This window comes from Schistocerca serialis, chromosome 4 (genome assembly GCF_023864345.2).
Source record: "Schistocerca serialis cubense isolate TAMUIC-IGC-003099 chromosome 4, iqSchSeri2.2, whole genome shotgun sequence".
Classification (NCBI taxonomy): domain Eukaryota; kingdom Metazoa; phylum Arthropoda; class Insecta; order Orthoptera; family Acrididae; genus Schistocerca; species Schistocerca serialis.
The window spans coordinates 140,214,914-140,221,676 of record NC_064641.1 but is presented as its reverse complement, the minus strand read 5'-3'; positions in this window follow the sequence as shown (position 1 = coordinate 140,221,676).

The window sequence follows — 6,763 nt, the reverse complement described above, 5'->3', positions numbered from 1 at the left end:
CAGGCAGTGCTTGCTGAGATGTGATATTGGAGAGTTCTGGTTGAGATGTGGTAGTAGCGAGTCGGTGTGGAGAGATTGTAATCTTTAGAGTGCTTTTCATCAATATAAATTAAGGTAACAGACTACTTTTCTTTCTTTTCTCATTATTTCAATGTCCTGAATAATGCATCATTACAGGTTCAGTCAACAAAGCATCTGGCTTGTGTTCTTGTATTAGAGTGTAATTCTGCTTTCCTTACGCAATTATAGTATTTCTATTTTTTAGTTACTTCAGTATAAATGGTATTTAAAATTTCTTGTCTTGTTGAAGAAGAACCGTGCTAGATGTGTACGTTGAGTCACACTCCCACACACAGAACAATTACACTTGTGCTTTGGTTTAGTAGGTTTTATAGTTGCTGGGGACTTAATTAATTAACTGTGTTAACGAAAATTTTCTTTCATTGTTTGTTGTTATTCTATGCAGTCAGATTGCGTACAAATACTAGTCAGGGCCAACCGTTTACGAGACTTGCGTAATCGGACAGACAGCTACGAAAAATAAAAAGTATTTTCATTTTATTTAATTAAGCCCCCATGCACGGGGCGACCGCTGCTTCGGATCGTCCCTTGGAATTCTTCTGATTGTAAAAATAGTAGACCGTAGTATTGTTGTAGTAATTTGAGTTTAGTAATTGTAGTCTGTATTGCATGTGTAGATTTGGTAATTGTCATTCTTCTAATGGTATTTTTCAAAATTTAAATTTGTTGTCTTGTCTATGGGTTTGACAATTTAGTGCAATTATTTCAATTGTTCGATTAATCGTGTTTGAGGGAAACTTTTCATATAAATGGTATTGTTGGAGATAAAGAGTCATTGTGTGTAATTTTCGTACAGTGACGAGTTTTGTATATTTTGTAAATGATTACGCGATCAATGAAAAAGGCAAAAATGATGAATAGTGAGAATAACGAAATTGTTGACATGGCGAACTCGCCAACACAGGACAACAGTATGATGAATAATGGAGTTGAAAACAATTTAATAAGTCGGGAAGACAGTCCGGAACCATTTCAAAATTTTTCTCAATTAGAAAATTCACAGAATACGAGATTAACGATAGAAGATTCTGAAATAGTATCGAACACAGATAGCTTTACAGCTATGACGAAGGAAACTGGTTTTGCGGGAAATGTTAGGGGCGAAAAGAATTTTGAACCATTTAATATGGAGCAGTTGATGGGTGCAATATTAAATTTGGGATCTGAATTAAAAACAGTGGCAACACGTTTAGAAATAGAGATGGGAACTTTACGATCTGAATTAAAAACTGATATGGGAACTTTGGAAACACGGTTAGATTCACGAATAGGGACATGTTTCAAAAATATGAAAGATGAATTAAAGAAAGAAATCAGAGAAGAAGTACAACCGATTTTGAATGCTCACAATAATAGATTAATTGCAGTAGAGATTAGACAAAGGGAACAGGATAGAGAACAGGAAGAAAGAGATCGCGTGATAGTACAGAAATTTTCAGAGTTAAATTTACAATGTGCAAAAGATAAGGAAGAAATATTTGAGAGAATCGAGGAATCCGTACCAAATGACAGATTAAATAATCTAACACAACAATATGAACAGTTAACTACCAAGTGTGTCAATACTGAAACCCGAGTCACGACACTTACGGAAGACGTAAATAAACAGAAAGAACAAATAGGTGACTTAACGGAAAGAGTTGAGGAGATTTCAGATAAATTGACAAATCTTAGTTTACATGGGGACAGAGATTCGGATGATACAGCTCCATTACCATTTGCAGAAACCGAAGAGTATCAGAACATAAATAAGCATGTTGAAAATCAGGGAAAATTTAATGAACGCGTGGAAAGGAAATTTGAGGCATTAAAAAAGCAAGTCAAACAAATTGAAGGCGAAATCGTAGGAAAAGACAGCAGAAGAAATCTAGAATCACAGATGGCAGAGGGCTTTGAAGAAAATAATTTGTTTCATTTACGGGATGCAACAAGAGAGCGCCAGGCGCGTGAATTTAACAATAATCGTCATTGGGACAGGGACAGGCGCGGCAGGTCTTTGTCGCCACGAGGCGAAAACTTTGACTATAAACACTTTTTGACTGTTCGGAAATTTAAGATCTTCCGCAACTCTAAGAATGACATACATCCATGTGCATGGTTAGATCAATTTATGTACGCACTTCCACCAAATTGGCCACTAAGTCACAAACTGGAATTTATGTGTGGATATTTAGAAAACGAACCGGCGACGCGGATGCGCGCACTCATTAGAGATTGTAATAACCGGAATGATTTTTATCATGCATTTCTATCGGCATATTGGTCCGAAAACACGCAAGACAGAGTCAAGCATAGTCTGATTATGCAGCGTAATTTTAAACAGTCTGAGTTCCGCACGCCAGCAGAATATTTTGAAGACATGATTCGAAAGAATCAGTTCCTTTCCAACCCTTATAGCCCGACTGAATTAATTCGCATTTGTTTAAATAAGCTGCCTCAATCCATAAGACAAATTGCTTTAGCTGGAAGATGTAAAGACGACATTGAGACTTTTAAGACTTTGTTGCAAGAACTCGAGTATGACAACGACGATGGGACATCCTGTAATTTTTTCAGTAAAAGTAATTACAATAGATTGTCAGAGAAAAGGGATAGTGATCGGAACGGGCGTTACATGGGTAACTTTGAGAATGACAGACGTAACAGACAGGACAATAGATACCAACCTTATGACAATAACAGACGTTCTAACAGAAATTACACAGACAATTAATTATAATAACGGTAATTCGTACCGGAATGATCATTCATACGGAAACAGTAATCGGTATCATCAAGACAGAAATTATTCATCCAGTAATAGAAATTCTTACTACAGAAATAACCAGGGTAGTAGATACAACAATAATTTCAGAAGTGACAGTCGAAATTATACAAGAAGTAGTTATGCAGACAGACAGGAAAACAGAAATTTTAATAACAGACACAACCAAGAATTTGCATCTAACAGACAGGAGGGACCTAATTGGCATCCTCCACGTGACAGAATTTCAGAGAGACAAGTGCAAATAGTAGAAATTGATCCGCGAAATGACGGGAATAATCAAAGACGTGACGCAAACAATCGACAATGACTTGCAGCTTCGGCTTCTGGCAGCAATATAGACGGTTCAGAAAGTAATGACACTACGACTTTACACTACGTACTACTGGAAGACATGAGAGACATTTTGTTAGACGAAAAGGAAAATAATGTAGACGCATTTTTACATCCTGTTATTGAAGTATGTGTGGATAAGAATAAGTTCACTGCAGTTTTAGATTCTGGGAGCCCATTGAATGTCATTAGTGAATCAGTTTTTCGTATATGTGTAAGAACTATTGTTTGTCCTGTGTTACCTGTTTCTAAAACTACAATTCGAGGCGCTATTTCTGGAAAAAGTGTGGAAGTTAAACACAGACCAACTTAAATTTCATTTGTCAAGGACACGAATTTTCTGCTAATTTTATTATTGTTCCATTACTCAGTACACAAATTATATTAGGTATGGAGTTTCTTAACGCACATAAGGCAATTTTGAACTGTAAAGAAGGAAGTGTGAATTTGACTGTTGCCGGAATGCCGAAAAGTTTGAAATTTTTCGAGTGTTTAACAAGATCTGAGTCAGATACAAAATGTTTAAGGTCTCTTACTTCTGATGTATTCGTTGAGCATTATGACGACAGTGTGTTTATTCATGACAATGACAATAGATACAGAGACGCGATGGATGATATAATTAATAGCGAAGAATTAATTAATGAAAAGGTTAAGAAAGCTGAAGTGCCAGATGACGTTGCAAGAGAAGAGCTGCACCACATTTTGACTTCATATGCTACAGTGTTTAGTCATCACACAGGAACTATACAAGGCTTACAATATTTATTTAAAGTAAAAGAACACACACCATTTCGCGGGAAAACGTACGCTATTCCTTTGGCTTACAGAGACAAGGTTATGAACGAACTTCAGTACATGTTAGATCAGGGCATTATTGAGCCTGCAGTCAGTCCTTATACTAGCCCATTACACGTTGTTCTTAAAAAGGATGGGTCAATTCGTTTGATTCTGGATTCCAGACAGATAAATAATATCATCATTCCTGAAACTGACCATCCACAAAATTTAGATGAACTTCTTCAACATTTTCATGGAATTAAAGTTTTATCCATGATTGATATGCGCGCAAGTTTTTTGCAAATAGAACTCCACCCTGATTGTAGAAAATACACGGCCTTTTTAGCCTTTGGTAACTGTTACCAGTTTCGGAAATTACCGTTTGGACTTACTGTATCTTCAGCAGCATTCATTCGTAGCTTAAATGAAATTTTACCTGTTTATCTTCGTGACAATATTACTTCATATGTTGACGACATTCTTATTGCTAAACATTCTTGGAGTGAACACAACAAAATTTTGGATTCATTATTACGTATTTTTGCAAGAGTTGGCATTACAGTGAACTTAGAAAAATCTGAATTTGGTCGTTCTCAGGTGAAATTTCTCGGTCACATTATTTCTACAGAAGGTATTCTTCCTGATCCAGAAAAATTAGACGCTATTCGTAATTATGCTGTTCCTACTACAAAACGTGATGTTCGTAGTTTCCTTGGTGTCTGTAATTTTCTTAGACGCTTTGTTAGATTGGACAATTTGGCCACGCCTCGTTTATGTGAACTATCTGGAAAGAAATCTAATTGGTGTTGGGATGAGGAAGCTCAGTCAGAATTTGAACAGCTTCGTGATGCTTTAGTTGCTGCTCCACTTCTTTCACATCCAGATTTATCTAAAGATTTTTGTTTGGCGACGGACTCATCATACAAAGGCCTAGGTGCACATTTATTTCAAGAGATAGAAGAAAACGGCGTTGTAGTACAGAAGACTATTGCATTTGGAATTCGTGTTCTCTCTAAATCAGAAAAGAATTATTCGATTACGGAACTTGAAGCTTTGGCTGTTGTTTGGGCTTTCACAAAATTTCGGACATTTTTGTTTGGCAGACATACTAAGGTTTACACCGATCATCGAGCTCTGGAATTTCTTATGTCGACAAAATTAACTCATGGCAGATTGTCACGATGGGCATTGTACCTACAGGAATTTGACTTTAGTATTGTTTACATACAGGGTTCTTCAAATATTGTTGCCGATGCTTTATCACGTGCACCTATGGGTTTGAAACAAAGTGCTGAAGAGGACTGCAAGGAAAACAATTATTGTTTGATGTATATTCAAGGTGTTGCGTTTGAGAACTTTATTTCGTCTTCGCTCCAGGACATCGCTAAGGAGCGAAATAAGGATCCAATCTGGAAGGACATTAAGGAGAAGTGGAGGAGAAAGGAAAGCGTGGCGATTAGACAGCATTATTTAGTTCGCAATGACATTCTTTTTAAACGAAAATCGGTCGACAACTCTGTTTGGTTAGTTTGTATTCCTGATGAGTGGGTTAATAAGCTGATTTGGTATACGCATTTCAGTTATGCGCACTTTGGTCCCAGAAAATGTTTTCATAAATTACGATAAAATTGCTACTTCAGTAATATGGAAAAACGTATTCGATCTGTTCTGGCCAAATGCAAATTATGTCAAAAGGCTAAGCCGCCAACAATTTCTCACAGAGCACCGTTGTTTCCTATCATTCCAGCGAAATTAAAGGACATGGCTGCAGTTGATTTGTTCGGTCCAGTGGTTCGTTCTACTAATGGTTTTGCGTACATTTTCGTAGCAGTGGAGTTGACATCAAAATATGTGTGTTTTACACCTTTACGCAAAGCAACAGCTCGTTCAGTATCTAACGCTTTTATCAAACATTTTCTTAAAGAAGTTGGTCATGTTGATAAGGTTATATCAGATAATGGATCACAGTTTCGTTCTAAAATTTGGCTTCGTACTCTACGGCGTCGTAAAATTAAATCAATTTTCATTTCACTTTTTCACCCTCAATCTAACGCTTCAGATAGATGGATGAAGGAAGTCAATAAATTGTGTCGACTTTATTGTCATCAGAATCACAGAAGGTGGGATCAGTATCTTCATATTTTTAAAAACATTCTGAATGAACTCCCTAATGATTCAACTTCTTTACCGCCTATACTGATATTAAAAAACAAAACACCGACAAATCGCATATCTGAAATCGTTCCTTTTCCGCCTTCACGGAAACTGCGGCATTCTGAAGTTGTGAACCTGGCTCTGCAAAATATTGCATCTGCGGCTGCTAGAAGAGAGAAATCAGCTAAGCGTCCTGGTCGTTTAAAAATCTTGTCAGTTGGTCAGAAGGTGTTAATTAAGTCTCATCGTTTGTCTCACAAAGGAAAGGGCTTGTGTCGCAAATTTTTTCTGCTTTATAACGGTCCATATAGAATTCGCAAAATTATACATGATAACACTGTCGAAGTAGAAACTCTTAAACCTCGGCGCTCTAAAGGAATACATCATATATCAAACGTCAAAATTTTTGTGGAATGACATACTTGTGAGAAACTAACAGCTACATGTAAACACGCAGAGAGTACAAGGAAACCGCGCTGTGTTTTGGCGGCGGCACATACTCAAAGCAACAGTCAAGTCTGCGCGCCGCACAAGGCAGTCGTTGACCGCAAACAATTGCTTCCTATGTCACGCGCCTACAGCTGATCGAGCGCTCAGTGCGAATGCACTGACAGCCGTAAACAAATACACAGTTTAATTTCTCTGATTAAA